Source organism: Molothrus ater, chromosome 9 (genome assembly GCF_012460135.2).
Source record: "Molothrus ater isolate BHLD 08-10-18 breed brown headed cowbird chromosome 9, BPBGC_Mater_1.1, whole genome shotgun sequence".
Classification (NCBI taxonomy): Eukaryota; Metazoa; Chordata; class Aves; order Passeriformes; family Icteridae; genus Molothrus; species Molothrus ater.
In genome coordinates, this window is record NC_050486.2 from 14,786,899 (window position 1) to 14,805,967 (window position 19,069).

Consider the following 19,069-nt stretch of genomic DNA (forward strand, 5'->3'; position numbering starts at 1 on the left):
TCCTTGCCATAGGGGATGTGGTTAAAAGGCTTGCTTGTGGTAAGAACTGGTAAACCTGCAATTCTGAGTAATTAAGTGCTATTATTTTGTTGATAAAATTTAAAAGGAATAATTTGTCTTTATTTAAATAAAGACAAATATTTACAAAATAAGTAAATAGAAATATTCAGTACATTATTTTGCTTCAGGACTTGCTTCATACATAAATGTATATGTATATTGTATTCAACAGCATGTGCAATGTGTAAAGACAATTTTACAACTTCTACAGCTGTTCACCACATGTGGGGCTGCATGGGGAAAACAAATATGAGCTATGAATGGTCCCCAGATTATGCCCTCTGAGAGATGTATATGGTTACAGTAAAAAATGTACATTTAGCGTTGTTAATAAAACACTAATAGTTACCAAGGTCTAAGTTTTGAGTAGTACAACAAGCCTGCATTTCAAAAACTACACATAGAACAAGAAAATGCAACTAAACTGCTGAATAGGTTAGTTTGGACTCTTTTTTTACACACAGAAATTCAACAAATAGACAAAATCGATATAGGCCTTAGTATTACTACTTAGGATAGCATTTACTCTCAAACATTCACTGCATGAGCTGTAATCAGAAAACACAACAGCCCAGTCAGATGTTTTATTTGTCTTTTGCTAACTTGACCTAGCAGATGCTAACTGCCTTTCTGCTGGATGAATGCTTTTGTTTGTTACCATTGCACTTTTTAACATAAAAGGTAAAAGAAATATGTTGTATCTGAAAAATCACTCTTTGTTTTGGTAAAAAAAAAAGGTTTCCTCAACCTATGGTAAATAAGGCTGGTTTATCATTAATGTATGTGGGATTTATTATGGAGCTGTTACAAAATTACCTTTGTAATCCCTTGTGCACTTAAGAGAATTTGGTTCCTTTTACATTTCTAATATTGAACCAAGAAATTAAGTGGTTTTCTCTTCAGGGATCTGAACTCCATCCCATACAATGAAATAGAACTGTGGTTGAATATTTTTAACTTGAAGAAGTAAAACCATTTACAAAATAATAGTCAGCACAATACAGTATCTACTCTGGTGTCTTTACCTCCCACATACAAGTATGGATATGCAAGGTTCCAATTCTAATGGAAGAGTCTCTGTGTTTTGTTTGAGAGAAGAAAGAGGACTGGGGAGAAGGATTCTACCATCTCTTCATGGACAGTCAGTGAAGTTCTCCCTAGCAAAGGGCCAGTACAAATCGTGGACACAACAAGGAGTCAAAATAGGAAGGAAGAAGTGCAGAGCAGTACATGAAAACTATTTCTCTGCATTGGCGTGGATTTTGACACTTTAAAGCAAAGACCTGGAAATGTTTTGTGAACTTGGATTCCCTTTGAATGTGAGTATCTTAGAATAGTATCAGATACACGTATTCGGCAGGTAACAAATGCTAGTGCTGGCAGTGCTCGGCAGTATCTTACATCTCAGTTTCTCTTGCCCATGTGTGTCCCTGCAGAGAAATTAGAGTAAAATTGTGTCCTTTGAGGTATTTGGTATATGCCTCCTTCAGCATTTTAGGTTGGACCAGGAGCAGGCTTTGGAAATGAATCTCCTGGTCATTCCCACATGTAGGGCTTTGGTTTTTGAGGTGGTTTACAGTGTCAGAGTATACAAATGGGATTACCTCCTGAGTAAAATTAAACTGGGACCCAGAACCTAACATGCTCCAGGAACTAATGGACATGCAGTCCACACTGGAACTGGTTGTAAATAACTTCCAATAAGCTGTGTCTAGAGTAGATACCAGACTCTCAACACATGTAATTTTATTCTGTAGATCCTCTCCTATTGTACCTGGCTAATTGTTAATGGAGAGATACCCACAGCCTGATCAATAACAGGTCTTGCTTTTACAAAAAAAGATTATGGGAATCTGCTCTCATATCTCCATTGCTTCTGGAATTAATTACTGTTCATTAACAAAGTGGTTGGTCTATTTCATGGGAGAAACAGGATGAGAGAGATGGAGGCCAGCCAGTGTTCTTTAGCATGAGGCCTTTCTCACCCTCATAGTGATAGTTTTGTGGTTTGCATATTAGGAACAGTTTTCAATGTAGTTAACTATTCTGCTTCTGTTGCCTCTTGGTATCTAAATATTTGACATCTAAATATCTAGATATCTAAGTAATCTGAAAAAATGTGTTCTTTATCTGTGAGATAACAAAAAACTCTCTGGTTTATAGATGCTTCTTTCTCTCTCTGTGTACTTGTATAGATCAGTATATTTTCCAGGGTAGGCAAAGTTTTCCTTCCATGTTCTAAAAAGAGAACATTGTATAGAAATGGTTTGTAGATTTTTCCATTTTTTCTCCCCCCCCCCTCCCCCCCAAACAATTGAATTAAACAAATGAAGTATCAAAAAGAAAATGTAAGTATATAATGTTTCTTTCTTCAAACATTTGAGCTCTTACACCCTAGAAGTTGAAAACTCTTAGGTACTTTTTGGCTAGTTCATAAAAACATGAGGTTTTCAGTAAAAGTTTTGAAACCTCCTGCAGATCTATATTGCTATGGTGGCCACCTACCAGGCCAGCCTGTAAAGACCTTAAAAAAAAAATCAAGTGCAAATGAAACTCCCAGTCCTTAAGAGAAAATTAATCCTTCAGGCAACAGCAAAATTTGAAAGACCTGAATAGTAAATTTACTGGCTGCATATATTTATAATCTCTGCTAAAGGCATAACTTGCCTTTCTTTCCTTTTGTCTCTGGTTTTCAACAGCACTGAGTACGCAGTTGTGTTGCCTGTCTGCTAAACACAGATGGTTTGACAGATGAGCAGGTTACAGGTGGCAAGTGTAAGCAACCTGCTTTGTGCAAAAGGTTCTTGGCCCTTTGATACAGCAAGGCCTGGACTGTCGCTGCTTTTAAGCAATTTCCACCTGATAACACTGGGGGCACTGGCTCTGACGTACTGAGTTTGCTGATGTCCTTCAGCTCATTATCACCTCATATTTGACATTGCCAGTTCTGTGGAAGTAATAATCCAGAAATACATAAAATTCTTTTGAAGTTGTGCAAGGGAGGGAATGGTGGTGGCTTACAAGAAGCAGCTGTGAAAATTACTAGGGCTTGTGTTTGGCCTCATAGAGAGAATTATTAATGAAAATACAGCTAGCTGAATATACCTGGACTGCTTATGATCCTGTATTTCTCATTTTGTCTTCAGATATGTGCTGTGATTAGGGGTGTTGGTCAGCTGCTTTTGAGTTATTTGTGTTGATTTTTATGTTGAAAAATTGTCTTTCTCCACAAGTCTTTTTCTCACTAGTTCAATCAAGAGATCCAAGGGGTCAAAAGACCAATCTTTTCCCTCAAGATTTGGTAAAGGAGCAGATGGAAGGTTGGGTTGTTTTTTCCTCCTCTGTCTCATTACTCAAGATTTCTCCTGATCTTTTGTACATATTTAAAGAGAAAAGAAACTTGCATTTGGCTTTTTTAATGTGTAAATTGCAGCAAAGACTGGATTTTTATAGCAATTCACACACTAAATAATTGATACTTCATGAATTGTATGACATAAAAGCCTTCCAGAAGCAAATTATGTATCAGAATAAAGTGTAATATATATATATATATATATACCTATATCTATATGTATATTAGGTATAATATATATATAATGTATCTACTACATACATATAATATATGTGTATATATTACATATATACACATCTATTATATGTATGCACTTGCCTTACATCCCCATCCAGACTCAATGAAGGACAGTTAGGTCTGATAGGTCACATTCCCTGGCACATGTCATTGTAATTCCAAGGATGATGAAATACCATGTGGGAAAAGCAAACAAATATCCAACATAAGGCATTAGTCAGTAGCAGTCTAAAGTAAAATAAAGATTGTCATGTATTGCAGATCACTTGGAGGGATAAAAATCAGATCTAATACTTGTATAAAGACTAATTCTCATATACACAAAGACAAAAGAATACGTTCTCTGAAAGAGTTAATGCTGCACTGTATATGTGAAGGAAAAGCTTTTATGTTGATTCACAATTCCAGCTGGATCTAAACTGTAAGTCCCATAGGAAAGTATAAAATTAAACCCTTTTACAAATTTGTTTTGCAATAGTATTGGTAATTTCCATTGCAAAAGAAAAAAAAGGTGTTTTCTCCAGGAGCAGTGCTAAACCCAAGCACAGAGCAGCAGTGCAGAGTTCCTTCCTCAAATCTTTGGAGTTTAAACAAGAAATAATTTGGAGCATGAGCATTACTTGGTAATTCTCAAATCCCAAACTTTTGCTGCAGGTTGGTATTTAAGTTCATGTAGCTAATAGGTTTAAATAGGTGACTTTTTCCTGCAGAGAGCATGTTTGGAAACACATTGTGTACTGAAGAGAGGCTCACTTTATGGCTTTGCTTTAAAATGTGACTACTTATATTGGGCTTCAAAAATACCACACAGTATCACCTTATAAACATCTCATGACCTCCTCCTCCTCCTCAAACCACTTTGGAGTCTGATAATAAGACAGAAGATTTATTTAATAAAATAAGGACTTGCAACTTCTGGCTTTTTTGTTTCGTGGGGTTTTTATGGGGCTTTTTAGGTTTGATTGTTTACTTGACATGAAATTTCATTGGGAAGTATAGCTAGATTCTGAACATCTAGCCAACCTATTCATTATATGACAGAAATATAGCTAAACCAGTCTTATTTCAGGCATTTTTACTCTGCTGGTTAAAATTTACTTTATGAAAGATAATGACTATCTAGCAGCTTGATTTTTGGCTCTGCTTCGTCTGTGAGGCAGACTGTACATAAATCTCCTTCCATTTCTTTATCATGACCCATTTTATCATGTCCTTGCAATTAAATCAGATTGGGAAGAAAAAGAGAAAATGAGATCAGCTAAAGATCAACAAAAGGGCTAGAAGAAAATGTCCAAGCCAAATAATTATAACAGCATGTCAAACTTCAATGCACAGTTACACATTTTCACATCCATTTCAGTCACTTACCTTTGTTTATTGAAGTTGTTAGCTCTCTATGCAGCAGCTTTGTTTAGATGTTTTTCAGTAAAACATTTGGTACCCTGTGGAATTATGCAGATAAAAACAATGAATTAATTAGGAAATTGTAGACATGAAGAACCTGTGATACTTTCATCTTGGCTACAAAGAATTTCACCCATAATTTGGTTTTGAAACCACAAGCATGCAACATGAACTTCAAAACAGAATACAGCAGTTTGGAACCCAATCCTGCAAACCACAGGTAGTTTTAGCCATATGTATAGTTCCATATTTTAGGTATAAGAGGGTGAATATCAGTTATTTAATATGTTGAATCTGAAAGTATATCTTATTAAATAATTGTTATGTGACTAAGTTCTAGGTGTGTTATGATCAAATCTTGTTGAAGAGCATTGTCTGAAACTGAACAGTTTAAAGTAATCTACTGACTTTTGTCTATTATATTTTGGATTGAGCTCTAAACAGACAACTGCAATATGAGAAAATGGGATCCAGCCAGAAGAAAGTGATTGAACAGTGAAGGTATGTTAGTTTCACATTTCTGTGTTTGATCTTTTGGGTTTTTTTTCCTTCTCTCATATAATCTCTTTCTTTCCTCCCTCTTCTGCTCTGTTGTGTTTGCATTTGGTAGGTTGAGGGCCTGTAAACATCTTATCAGAAAAATGTTGGAAGGAGGGTAAGGGGCATATCAGAGTCAAGAAGAGTGCTGGGTACAGAGAAGCCTGTTTAAGGCAGGCAGGGGAGAAGAGGGGGTTAGTCAACAAAAGAGATGGTTAGTCACGCTGGAGGGTTTTGGTCTTTTTTCCGTCCTTTTTAAAATCTGACATCTATAGGCAGGTGTTATTTGAATTGGATATGTAGCCTCTGGTTTAAGTTTAAAACCCATGGTACCTTCCAGGTTTGTATTACACATGACTTGTTTGTGTTTGGAATTATTCCAGATTTGCTGCTGCACTTGAAATTCACTCCCTGCCTTAATCCAAAGTCACTTTCAAGTGTAGACAAGCCTAAAAGTTCAACACTAACATTTACTTACCTTTAGCAAAAGTTTTAGGTGTTCAAGGAATGCAGGATCATTTAGTAAGGAATTAGAATTTTACCTCATTAGTTTGTATTAATGACTTATTTCCTAAGAAGATTTTAATGGCTTAATTACATTAACTGACCCTTCATATTAAAGGTTGTTGGGTAGAGTCATATGACTAAAACAATGGAGTTAATGTAATGCAGCATAACAACCCATACCTAGTCAGCAACCTATGGTTATTGCTTCTAGACCTTTCTTTTCCTTGCTTTCAGCAGCACAATAAATCAGCTTAAAACACAAAGCTAATTTTAAATAACAACATTTTGCCTCAGAGAGGGACAGAATGGATGTGCTGGGCAATGACTGTACCCATCTGAACATACTCCCTGTGCTTGATCCCAGTTCTAAACCTATCTTATGTACAAGATATCCCTTCAGGATGCCTATTCATCCATTTGGGTTTTGGAATTTAGTGAATTAGCATCCTTACTATTTTCTGGACTTTCAAAACTACCAGAGGTTCTTTAGTGGTTCTTAGCGGGTCAAGAACATGGCTGCTGGCTTGTTTTCTGGATCCACTGTTACAGAACCTGTATTGGCTTAATGTAGAACATGATCCATTAATTTAAAAGCAAACAGGAACAGCTCTTAGGACAGTGTGGTCCTTCCTAGCTGTCTTTTTCTTTTCTAATGCTGTATTTGTTGGGACAAACTAGCCTTGAAAAGATTCTAGACACTGTATGAAGTAAGAGTGTTTTGTGAGAATTAGTCCTTACTAATGTCTGAAAATAATTTCTGAGATCTTAAAATACTTTATGACAAGAAAACATTTTCATACCAAGATGCTTGTTTATAGAAGTTTCTGTTTTCAATTAGAATCTCCAAGTCAGTTTGGAAATAAACATTTTGTAGAGCTGTTGTACCCTTCATTTCTTTTGGTGAGTGAAGCACGTTTAAATAGTGCTATAAAGAGATAAGTGATCATCAGATGCCTACATCCAGCAGCAACTATTTAAAGTGCACTTGGACTCATGGCAGTGGGTCCATCACAAGAAGCTGTTAATTAGCAGGCAGTGTATTCACTGCCCCAGCAATGACAGTCCCTAGCTCCACGTTGAGTCCCAAGGCCCCAGTCTAACATCACTCCAGAAGGGAGAGAAAATTCTGTGTTTCCTAAAACTGTGGAAATTTCCCAGGCAATGACAGGTTTAGTGCTAATGTTTTGAGAGCAAGTGAATCCTAATTTCCTAATTCTCCTTTCCAACCCAAACTGTTCTGTGATTCTATGAATATAGAATGATACCCAAATGAGTAACCTGCTCCTGGGAAGGATTAGTTAGTTCAGCTTGGATGCCATTTTAACAGGTTGATGCTGCTCCTGGTGTTGGTGACCTGAACTCAGCTGGCTCATCAGGGCAGGTTAGGGCTTTATGACCATAACATGAAATGAGTAACTGAAACTAGTCTAGAAATTTTGGGGAATAGTAAATGGGTAGTTGCTATCCACAGGAGTATCCCTACTATATTTTCTGGGAAAGGAGGAAAAAAATGAAAACTGTGATGTTCATAGTTTTAACAGCGCATATTTTTTAAGATTTTACATTTTCTTAGGCCTAATTCTGTAGCACCACACCCTGAAAACCTCTAAACCTCCTGCAAAAGTGAACTGTCACAGCTTTCATACATCTTATTGAGGATAATACATTACATTGCTGGATTGGAGCAATGCCTGCTAAGTGAAATAATCCTGCCCAGGACTGAAGATAATCACTAGATCAGCAAATACTTAAAAAGTAAGTAAAATGTAAATTATGTATATAATTGTGTTCCTCAGCTGCAAAGATTGAACACTGTAGTTAAGATTTCAGGAATTTCCCATGGTTTTAAGAGGAAGTTATGTGGTTTCTGTTTATTCTGCCAGAAAATGTAAAAATAAAAAAAATGCCAAAGCCAACTGTATATCATTATGTTCCTGGGTGACCCAACCCAGGTGCCTAATTGTACTTTAATGTGGCAATTTGTCATGGCTTCAGTCTTTGAACATCATGTATATCAACTGAGTTACATATTCGTTCATAACTAAAAATCTGTGGTTTTGTGTCTTAGTCTTGAACTTTTTCAAACACCAGGACAAGTGATGTTTGCTTTGCTCAAGGATGCTGAGTACCTAACAGAATTGGCTCCATGGACAAGAACCATTTCTTACCAACATCAGTGAAAATGGTGAAAATAATTTGGCTAAGGTTAGACCTATATAGAAACAATTTGATTTTACAAAGGCTTGTGCATACATATTTGATGTCACATACTTGAACAGCTCTCATGGCTACTTATTTGAGTGAACCTAATCTGTTTTATTTAATCTTTGCAGGATTGGGACCTAAATGAGTAATTAAAAATAATGTGTTTGCTTAAGTTTCAATCCCATTTTTAATCAGCAGTCTGGAATTTTAGCTAGCAGAAATATAGTAGACACACAATATGCCTTGAAATACATATATTGCTGTAGAATATTAGTTTTCTTCTTTGTTGAAGGGACTTCCCCCACCTCCACATCCCTCTTGCAAAAATGTTGCATCCTACATATGAGAGTGATAAGAGAGGAGGTATGTCACGCTCCAACATGCACAACTTTTCAAACGCTAAAAATAAATAAAAAGTTCTGTAAGCAAACTTAGGCTGCCAACAAGCAGTCTGAACTTGTATTTTACTTGTTCCTGCAGGTTTTTCTCGGGTTTTGTAAGCCTGTTTGCTAAAATATTTAATGTAGACTAAATGATTGTTATTTGATTTACTTTGATTTCCTTGCTAGAGCTCTCATATACAGATAATGTTGTTTTGAGAATTGGTCTTTGGGGGACCCAGCCATTGACTGACGTGTGGTGCATGCAGTGGAACTGTGAGTAAGGCTTGCCCAAACACAAAGAGGTCAAAGGTAAATGGCAGTGGATTATTGTAGGTTGTGAACTGACATTTCAAGAGTGGCTAAATTGTGTCTGAACTCTTTTAACACTCCTCTTGGGTAGATGTAAGAACTTGGCATTTGTGACTCAGGGAAAAGGGCCTGAAGTCAAAGAGCATTATGAAAGAATCAAGTCACCCCTAATACCCTCAGTAAGAAAGCCAATTAAACTAGTAAAATTTTGCTGAGACAATGTGGAGATATAGAGGAGTGGAGTAGCTCTACTCCTCTCCACTTCTCTGTATCTCCACATTATCTCCATGCCTACAGAAGAACTGTTGCTTACTTGGATAATAATAGGAGTAGGGCTCAATTTTGTGATGGGAGTTTTGCTAGAATAATTTTGCCAAGTTCTAGTACTTCTCTCATTACCATGACCTTTAGAGGACATACAGGTTTGAGAGCAGCACACAGCTGATGTTGCAGGACTGTGTCAGAAACGAACTCTGTTCATCCTGCTGAAGGATGAAGTTGTGGGTGGAAAGGCCTCATCTGAGGTGTAGCTCCCTTAATGTCAGTTTGCTCCACAACTCGATAGTCTTGAAGTTGGGGGATTTGACAACCTTAAGTGTGCCTCCTGCACTGAACAGCACTTTTTGTTATTTACTAGGATAGTGAACCTCGAGGGAACTGGAATAGTTTGCTCTGCTGTAAACGATGTCAGCTCTGCGGTGTTGGTCAAAACTCGTTCAGATGTGGGCTTTGGCTGCCCCTTGGCTGGGGAGGCAGCACTGAAGGGGCGGCCGGGGCCTCGCTCTGCGCCAGCCACCTCTGGGAGCTGGGTCCGCTCGGGGGGCTGCAGGGACGTACCTCGCTGCACAGGGCAGGGCACCGTCACACCGCCGCTCACACTGGGCCCGTATCGAGCGCAGCCCAGGCTCCGTTACGGACGCGGTGCCCGGCGGCCTCACGCGGTTTCGAGGCCGGTAACTTAAAGGCCGTTGCCGGCTCCCGCTGCCGTGAGCGGGGACTGTGCCCCTAGCCCCGGCGGCGCAGGGGTTTTCGAGCCACTGGCTGCCAGCACAGCCGGGCCGTGCGCGACCCCAAGACCCCCTCACGGCTCCCGGGGGGCGGGCGGGGCTCAGGTGTGGGACGGGGCGGGGCGGGCGGGGGCCGCGGCGCGCGCTAGCGGCACGCGGGCGCGAGGGGCGGTGGCGGCGGGCGCGGCCGTCACGGCGCTGTCTCCGCCCCGCGCCCAATGGCGGCACCGCCCCGCGCCCGCCCGCCCCGCCCCGCGGCCCGCGGGGTTACTGCCGGGCCGGAGGCCGGGCGGGCGCACACGCGCCTCCTCCGCCTCCGCCTCCTCCGCGCACCGCGGGCCGGGCAGCGGTGGCCGGCGCTGGGCGGCCTTGGCGAGGACTGCGTTCCCGTCCCGGCCGGCGGTGCCCATGGCGTAGCTGCGCCGCTGCGCGCCTGCCCCGCGGGACGCGGCGTGGACAGACCTGCCGCCGGGTAGGTGCGGCGGCCGCGACCCCTGCCCCGATTCGGGCCGGGCGCCCCGCAGGGATGCGCCGTCCGCTGGGGCGGGCGCGAGGTGTGCGCTCCTCGGGCTGTCACCGTGAGCGGGCTGAGCGGGAGGGTCCCGGGGGCGTCCGCGGGGTGCGGGAGCTGCCGAGGGCGGTCAGTGTCCGCACGCGTGCCGGGAGGAGCGGCTGCCCCTCGGGACTGTGCGAGCTGCGGGCTCCCTGAGGGAAGCGAGGGCAGAGCCGGGAGGCGGGCACCTGGCGAGGGGCAGCTACAGGTGTCCCAGCGGCGGTCACTGTGTCCGGTACGTGCTGGGCGCGCTGCGGGCAGAGAGCGAAATGCTTTACAGAGAGGCTCGCTCTGCTGTGCGCGAGTGTGTCCTCGTACCCTTCCTGAGCCCAGGTGAGAACTCGGCAATGCACGAGCAGAGTGTGAGTTCAGTGTAAGTGACAATAACACAAGGGCCAGTGTAATGTCCCTTCAGTGCTATTTCAGTGAGGCGTTGACATGTGGGAGTTACTGCTGCAGATCTTGCAGGGGATGCACTGGAGTCAGGTCACTGCAGGCTTCTGAGTACGGCTCTCCTATTAATAACAAGAATGTGGCTTCAATGTTAGATGTAAATTAAGTAACTTTTTAAACACGAGCTTTCCCCAGTTTCAAGTGCACTTGCAGTTCCAAAGTCATGGGTGTCAAACAGCACAGGATGTGATTCTTCTCCCTTTCACAAGAAAGGACTTGTTCAGGTGTAGTGTGCATGTGCAGTTACGCCTTTTCCACTTGCTGTGGACGTAACCAGATCTAAATGTACTTATCTCAGTTCTTAAGCTGTAGTTGTTAAAATTGACTTGCTATCATTTATTATTTTCTTCTCAAATGTATGATCATTAGCACAGTTCATTTTTTACAGAGTATTTCTGGTAGTGTTTGTAAGTTGTTAAAGAGACGCTTGGACATACAAGTGCCATGATTTTGTTCTAATAAAAAGGTTTTCTGGCTGGGTCTGTATTTATACTGATCTAAGTTTATGTATTTTTTGTTTGGTGAGGTTAAACAGGGTGATATCAGACCCCCAATGGAGAGAAAACCCCAAGTGAGAGAGCTGCCTGCTCACTAACTGTGGCATCAATTAGGTTTGTCTCATGGTGACCCACAGGACTGATACTATTGTAGTCTCAGATATGGAAGACTTTACATGAGTAAATGAAATGTCTTCCCAAGACAAAATCGATGTGTTTATTGCTACTTACAAAGATTACTTTATTTTCCTTACAGTCCATGCTTTTTTTCCATGAATGCCTGCCACAGTATGGGTTGGTAGCTGGGTTTTTAATTAGCCCTGCACAGGTATCCTGTCAAAGTATTCCCAACAAGAGTGTTAGTGAATGTTAATGGCAGATGCTTACTCATTTGAAGAGTTCCAGTTTAACCCATGAAAGCTTACAGGGCTTGAGTTCCAGCTGAGGAGGAGCTGCTCCTCGAATGCTGACCTGGTGCAGCTGGTGCTGGGCTGGGGGAGGAAGGGAGGGACGCGTGTTGGAGGGGGGGCAGGTCATTGGCTTCCTTCAGTGAAGAGTCCTTTACTCTGAAACTTGCTTCCCCCAATTGTTTGCTGCAGTTCAGCCTTTTCAAGTTTAAAGTGACACTTCAGATTTTTCTCTCTTGACATGCTTTCTGTCCCTGGGGAGATCTTGTTTCATTGTTGATTTTGATGCATATTTTGTGTGTCCAGAGCCTCATCTAGTCAAAGCATGTTAAGTGATGTCCACCAAGGGTGTGAGTTCTTTTAAAAAGTAACTTTTAGTTGTTGTTCCTGGCATGCAAAACATATTTTCATACCCCAGCATCTTGATGCCTACCACAGGAACAGTGTTTGGAAGTCAATTGCTAAACCAGCAGGGGGAACACAAAACTTGCTGTCTATTAAGTCTCTCCTCCTACCACAGTTGGAATTTATTAAAACTTTGGGCCTATACTTTTGAGAGTATTTCTTTAGAAGGTGAATGTTAATTTACTTGGAACACCCGCATACATTGAAGTAAACACATTATTTTCAAATACTTGTTTATAAATTTCCTCTAGCAGGCAGATCTCCCATTTTTCTGAATGCAGTTTTTGTCATATTAGCCATGGCTGACTTGCAAAAATACTACAGGTTTATGTGAGTGAAATTTCTCTTTGAAGATTTTTGAAGTGAATTAATCTCAAGAAATGATATTTTGAGTAATCCTGCAAAATTTCAGATAATGAACTAGCCAAAATATTTTCACAGTGGATCTCTACTAGATCATATATGATTGTATGCAGACATCTTGAGAGCTCAAGTTGACTTGCAAAGCAGTTGTATTCTCACAAGGAACTATTTCTAGTATTTAGCAATTCCATAAGAGAAAATATTTTTAGATATTCTCTTAGGTTTTAAGAAGTCATTACTAGCTTATTATGTAGAGGTCAACTGATGGTCCCAGCACAGAGCAATAATAGTTTTCCTTTTTGATTCGTATTGGCATAATGATTAAGTCTTTTGTACCAGGAATACAGAATGTAAAGGCTGTTGCCAAAGAAGGTTATGTGGATGGCTTGCACCAGTCCATATTGCTTTCTGATCTGTGAAGTCTGGTGCAGCCAAATGGCAAATATTGAAGGTGTGGATGCACAAACGGATGGCTAAATGGGAATTTGCAGGGTGTCAGGTACTCCTCAGTAAGAGCTGGGGAACAGCCTCTCATCTGCAGTAAATTCAAGAATCTTGCTGCTTCTACTTGGGGTTAAGCCACCTTTCACTGATGGTGGGGTAAAAACATGCCAAGGAGCATTTGCTACAGAGTAACCAGTTTGCTGCTTGTGCGTGATAACAATTGTATATTCCACCAGCATTAGGTGTTGGAGCAAATACAGACACAATAGAGTTCAACTGAAATTAACAGTCCCAGGTCAGGTTTAAAGATATGTAAGCTCTGGTTCTGGAATGGCACTAATTGCACAGTGAGGTATAAATAGTATAAATGTATATAAAGTATATGCATTTTTCAATGGCCATGCATTGTTCTCTAAGAGTGTTACATGATGTTGCCTGCCACTAAAAGTACAAAAAGGTGTATGTTAAATTCCACTGGCAATCTTCATCTTCTGTTGTTTTCATGGAATCCCAAAACTTTCTCTCCAGATGGTTCTCTGAGATGCTGAAGTGTGTACTTCGTAAAGTCAAACTGAAATTTCTGCTTTAATATGATTTGAAAATAGTGGTAAATGTTTGCCTAATTTGTCTTACAATTTTTTTTTTCGATACTGCCAGTAATATTGTGTTAAAATTAAAGACATGAATTATCAAGTCTTGGGCCATTTATGTGAATCTCAGAAAATACTATTTGGGATATAGATTGCAAATATCTTTGCAATCACATTGCTTTTGATCTAGTTTCATAAAAATATTTGTATATTATAAATAGGCATTACTTCTATAGCAGTAATATTTATGGTGATTAACAGTGGTATGCTAGTTTCTAGCCACTTCATGAATACAAGCATGTTTTGCCATAAAAATGCACTAGCAAAAAGTAGTGCAGTTGGAATTGCTTTATCCATCAGTGTGGATTCGCATTTTTATGTGCTGGCATTCATCCAACAGAGCAGCATTTCTTGTGCTTACAGCAACAATTAACTCTGTGGTAGCCAAAATGAAAGAGATTTACCGCATTTCACTTATCTCTGGAAATCATGGAAAGAGGGACTTTAAAGCTGCCACTTAATTTAAATTCCATATTTTTTAATTTCAAGTATCATAAAATAAATGTCTTTAAAGAAGAACTTACTTTTTGACCTTGCTTATCTAAGTAGGCATATTTGTTGATTTCAGCAGAGGACATTTCATATATTGCATTTTAAGTTAATAACTGTTTATTTGTACTTACAAATAATTATGTCTTGGAAAGTATGCTAGTTTCTGATGTTTCTATAATGAAATAAACGGTGATTTTGAGGAAAATGTGAAAACAATTTCATCTTCATCCTGTGAATAGTACTTCAAAATGAGTGACCCCTCCTTATTATGAACAAATTTAATTGCATTCTATTTAGCACTTCTATGTAATAATCGGTCCAATTTCAGTACACTAGTTGGCCAAATTCAGATTTTTTTTTCATCTATCCTGCTGTAAGATGTTATAACATTTTGAGAGTCAGCTGGAAAGGGCCTCTTTTAGATAATTTCTTTTGTGACCTTGCAAGAGACCTGCTTAGATTGCAGGAGAGCAGCTTATCTAGAGGTCTTTGGTCTGAAACAATTTAATTATAGAGCTGCTGTGTAGAGGTTGTTTTTCTGCACAGAAGGCAATAGGGGCTGTGATACATAAGGTGGTGTTAGTGAATCTGAAGAATAGTGGCAATTCATTTATTCTCTGATTCTCCTTTGTAAGCATAGGCATTTTCTGTTGGAAATTGGTGAGCTATATTGTGTGAGTCAGGGACAATAAAAAAAATCCCAAAGTATCCAGTGAGCTTACTGTGTAGTAGAAATTTGCTGAATTCATGTGTTTCTTTGCCAAGAAGCTGGAGGTGGACTGAAGACTGATATGTCCTCTTTTCCCTTACATTTGACAAGTAAGTTGTTAGACTGTAGCTGCATTTGACCCTGTGTGCTTAAGAACTATGGTAGTATTTTATCACACATGTGATGCATTGTTTTTTACAATTATTTGAGTGAAATAAAATTCTGTTCTGCTTTCCAAAGCAGCTGTTGTGGTGTTTGAAAAGAGCCTTTTCTTGTAATAAAGCTATTGCATTAATGAACCAAGTCACTCCTCCAGTGTATACAGCTTGTGTTCTGTGATAGATTAGTTCCTCCCTCCAGCAGTTAAAATCACCACTGTTTCTAAATACTTGTAGATCTGGTGCTTTGGTTCACTCCAGTGATGATCATATACATGATAATTTCCTTCTGACAGAAAGATCTTTCTGACAAATTATTTATATGACTACTGGAATTTGTTGTGGTCTTCCTTCTCTCCATACCCGTGCCCAAAAATTTTTTTACGGTTGTCACTTCATCTAATTCCCCTGTAATGAGAAGACTGATTTTTCAATCCTGTTCATTTATTTACTGACTGTCTTTTTTGTTTGTTTATTTTACCCTTCCCAAAGAGGATTGCATCCTTATACAGTGAACTTGTTTAATGCTGTAGTCTTGCTTTTCATCATAATCTTTGTGGGTTTCTCACAATTAACCCAGACAGTTGCTGGTATTTATCGGTCATGGTTTCAAAAGTACTTTTCTAAATGTGTACAAGTCATTTCAAGATTTTAAATCCACCACTGATGGTTTTAGTTTCTTTTCCTGGTAGGAAGGTTCTAGGTAAAATATTTCTAGATGTAATCCTATAGTTTTGCAGTTTAGGCTTGAAAAAAATAACAGTGCCAAGCATTCATTAACAGCAATTTGCTGAAATCTTTTACCCTGTGTGGAAGAAGCGTTGCTGAATTGTTGGTAACTTTCCATCCTGCTGTGGCTTCAATTCCACAGAGATGCCCTCCCTAGGGTTATATCTGTCTTGATAGGTACATTAGAGCTCTTATCTGTTTAGTTGAGGTGTGCAATTAGAAACCCAGCCAAGTAAAACTTAAGATAAATTAAATTTGTGTGAAGTTGTTGGCTGCTACTGTGTTTGTGAAGAGTAAGATAGCCCAGTGCCAGGAAACCTATTCTGTTTCCAATTAGAAACAATAAAAAAAGTTGGTAATTAGTCCAAAGACATTTAACTGTGAGAAGGAAAGGTTGTAGAGATGTTTTTTTCATGCAAGTTAGGATGATCTTGCTTAGAGTGAAGATTCCTATTTCTATTGTTTTTGTTTTAGGGTAAACTTCTTAGAAGCAGTAAGTCCCATTTAAAAAACATGAGCTTAGTTCCTGGTAGTTGTGGTGAGATATTACTGGTTAATTGGGAACTTGAGTTTTATTTAAATGTACATTTGTGATTTCTTGGGTTGCCATGTTTTTATGTATGCATGTTTCTAGTTATGCCTGCTTTTTTGCTTCATTCTGCTTCCTTAATGTGCATCAGAAAGATGGCATATAATTGTGCTTCTGGTATTCCATGGTAAGATCAGTGAGATTTCTTGTCCATCTTCTAACTAGAAGGTGGAAGCAGAATGCCTAAAGTAGTGTTGTCTTTCCAGGCAGGTGTTAAGGAGGTGCTGCTGTGGCCAAGGTGAGGTCCTGTTATGACTTCTTTTGCCTGTGAAAGAATGGAGTAGCTGTGAGTTGCACAGAAAATACACAGCTGGAGCTGGTGTGAGATTGCAGATTGCTTGAGCCATTACAGTACAAGAGCTGTGCAGCATCCCTGCCTCTTGTTTTCTCCACTCCTTTAGAGATGTCCTGATGTAGGAAGTGCCTGAAGGCTCTATGATAAAGGAAAAAAATTCTGATTTGGTACTCAGATTACGTGTGGGGTGTTGGTCTTGTTAAACTCTGTCTGCGGTGCCATCTGTGCCTCCTCCTGTAGAGGCTTAGTAACCTCTAGGAATTTCTGCTGTAGTCAAAAAGCAATCTGTTCCAGTCTGCTCCTTGTGGAAGCCTTGTGTACTCCTTCCACTCAAAGATGTCTGAATGCACTTCCTTCCCTTCCATGCATTGAAACCCTCCTGCATCCTGATCCTTTAAGAGACTGTTCTCTTGTTTACAGTTGGTAAGCAAAACCTTCCTCAGCCTAGGAAGATTTGACTGCATACCTCCCTGTGTTTGGGGGAAAGGAAGTCCTGGGAAGATATAACAGAATGATTTTTTGGTCCTGTTTCTGTAACTGTCTTACTTTTGTGCTGTATTATGCAGTGATTCTTCACCCAAAACTTGCAATGTCTGGTGTCATCTAAATTGACAGCAGTAAAATCAGGTGATTAAAAAAAGGGAAAGTTGTGAAGCTGAAGGGGAAGTTGGCTATGAAATGATACTGAGAATAGACACCCCCATCCACACTTTCATTCCAGCTGTGGCAAAATATGTACCAGGTAACAAAATCCCCCTCCAGTACACTATTACTAAATAGGTGGAATGGTTTCACATTTTTATTGGATTTATTTGTTTATACTTTTGTTCCTGTAATTTGGCAGGCTACATTGTAATACATGAATAAGAAAAGAAATAAAATACTAAAACAGAAATCACGTGGAATAGAGGGGCCCATTACTAAATGGCATAAAACATCTTCATTTGGCACTCTTCCAGTTCCCATAGCCTTTAACTGTGACTTGTTGAAATGTCCCATTACAAGCACAGCAGCATGTGAACTGCAGGACATCAGAGTTACTTTTTCCCTGGACCTTATGATATATCAGGGTTTTCAGTTTTAGTGCTATTCATACGTTCCCTGAAAATGAAACCATTTTGTTGTCTCTAAACCAGAATCTGTCCCTTTATAGTTTATGAATAAGTTACTATTTTAAGTTCTGAATGAACTTGTGGGACTTTGTGTATATGCCTTGGACATAGACATTTAAAAATACGGACAAATTTTCAATTCCACAAGAACATTTGCTAATCCTGTTAATCAGCTTTCCTGCCTGTATGTGTGCAAATCGTGCAGAATTGACATGATAAATGTCAGCTAATAAGTCTCCAAAAAAGCATTTTTAATAGGAGTAGGGTTATAAATAAGCCCTTTTGCTGTTCCTAAGTTTATAGAGCTGCTCATATAGTTAACTATTTGTGGGGTTATTTTACTTGAGATTGGGTGTACTTGATTACAAATGTTTGCCTTATTTACTTACACAGGGCATGCATGTATTCACTGCATTCTCACAGGGAAGCAGCTTGGACAAATGGAAGAAAAACCGGTTAAATGAGTGAAATGGTTGCCATGCGTAAAACAAGCAAACAAAAAGTGAAAAAGCTTTGGCTGTGAAGGTGGCCTTGGATGGCCTAGAAACTTGGGTTCACGTTGCTATGGCAAAAGAACACAAAGGGACAGATCCTGCTGGCTTCACTCAAGTATCCCCATTCACTTTGTTGGGACTTGTTATGTGACTTGAGAGGAGGAGGAATTTTGGCTTGCTTTGGTAGTGAAGTGTTTGTTAGCAGTGTTGTAGAGAGCTGTGCAACCTCTGGCACCACATGTGGAAAGAGGAGGGAATTACCAGAGTCCATGCTGATAAGGCAGAGAGGAAGTGGAAGTTATTCTTCAGGCAGTAAAGGAAAAGTTTAGACAACAAGAAGGGTAGAATTAAGGCAGGGGAAGAGCTGGTATGGGAAAGGTAGGTGCTGATTAATGAAACAGATGGTAGCTGTTGGGGAAAGGGCTTCAGGGAACAGAAGTAAAAGGGGTAAATAAAACAATAAGATTCCAATTCAGCAAGAAATGTGGCAAATTCCTATGCTAGAGAAGCATTTAAGAGGAAACAGAAATGCCCTAGAATCTGCAGCTCTGGCTGCCTGCAGGTTGGACTGGGCAGAGAAGCTTTGAAGAAGTAAGCAAAAATGAATTTACATAGGGAAGAAAAGTGTGTAAAAGTTGAAGCTAAGGAGACTTCTGATTTGAAGAAGACTGCTGCGTAATAGTTACTTGGCTAAAAGTACAGAATTGGGCTGAGT

General features: G+C 39.9%; 1 protein-coding gene across 2 annotated transcripts in view; it reads left to right on the top strand.

The window, feature by feature from the left end:
- The first annotated feature begins 10,346 nt into the window (after nucleotides 1-10,346).
- The window catches only part of TGFBR3 (transforming growth factor beta receptor 3), a 108,440-nt gene continuing 99,717 nt past the window's right edge, over nucleotides 10,347-19,069 (top strand). Inside the window, exon 1 of one of the 2 annotated variants that reach the window (XM_036387750.2) lies at nucleotides 10,347-10,476. The gene's annotated coding sequence lies outside the window, so the exon portion shown is untranslated. Of the gene's footprint in view, nucleotides 10,477-10,529; nucleotides 10,559-19,069 lie in introns of those variants that run through there. The other variant, XM_054515746.1, reaches the window with a different exon arrangement.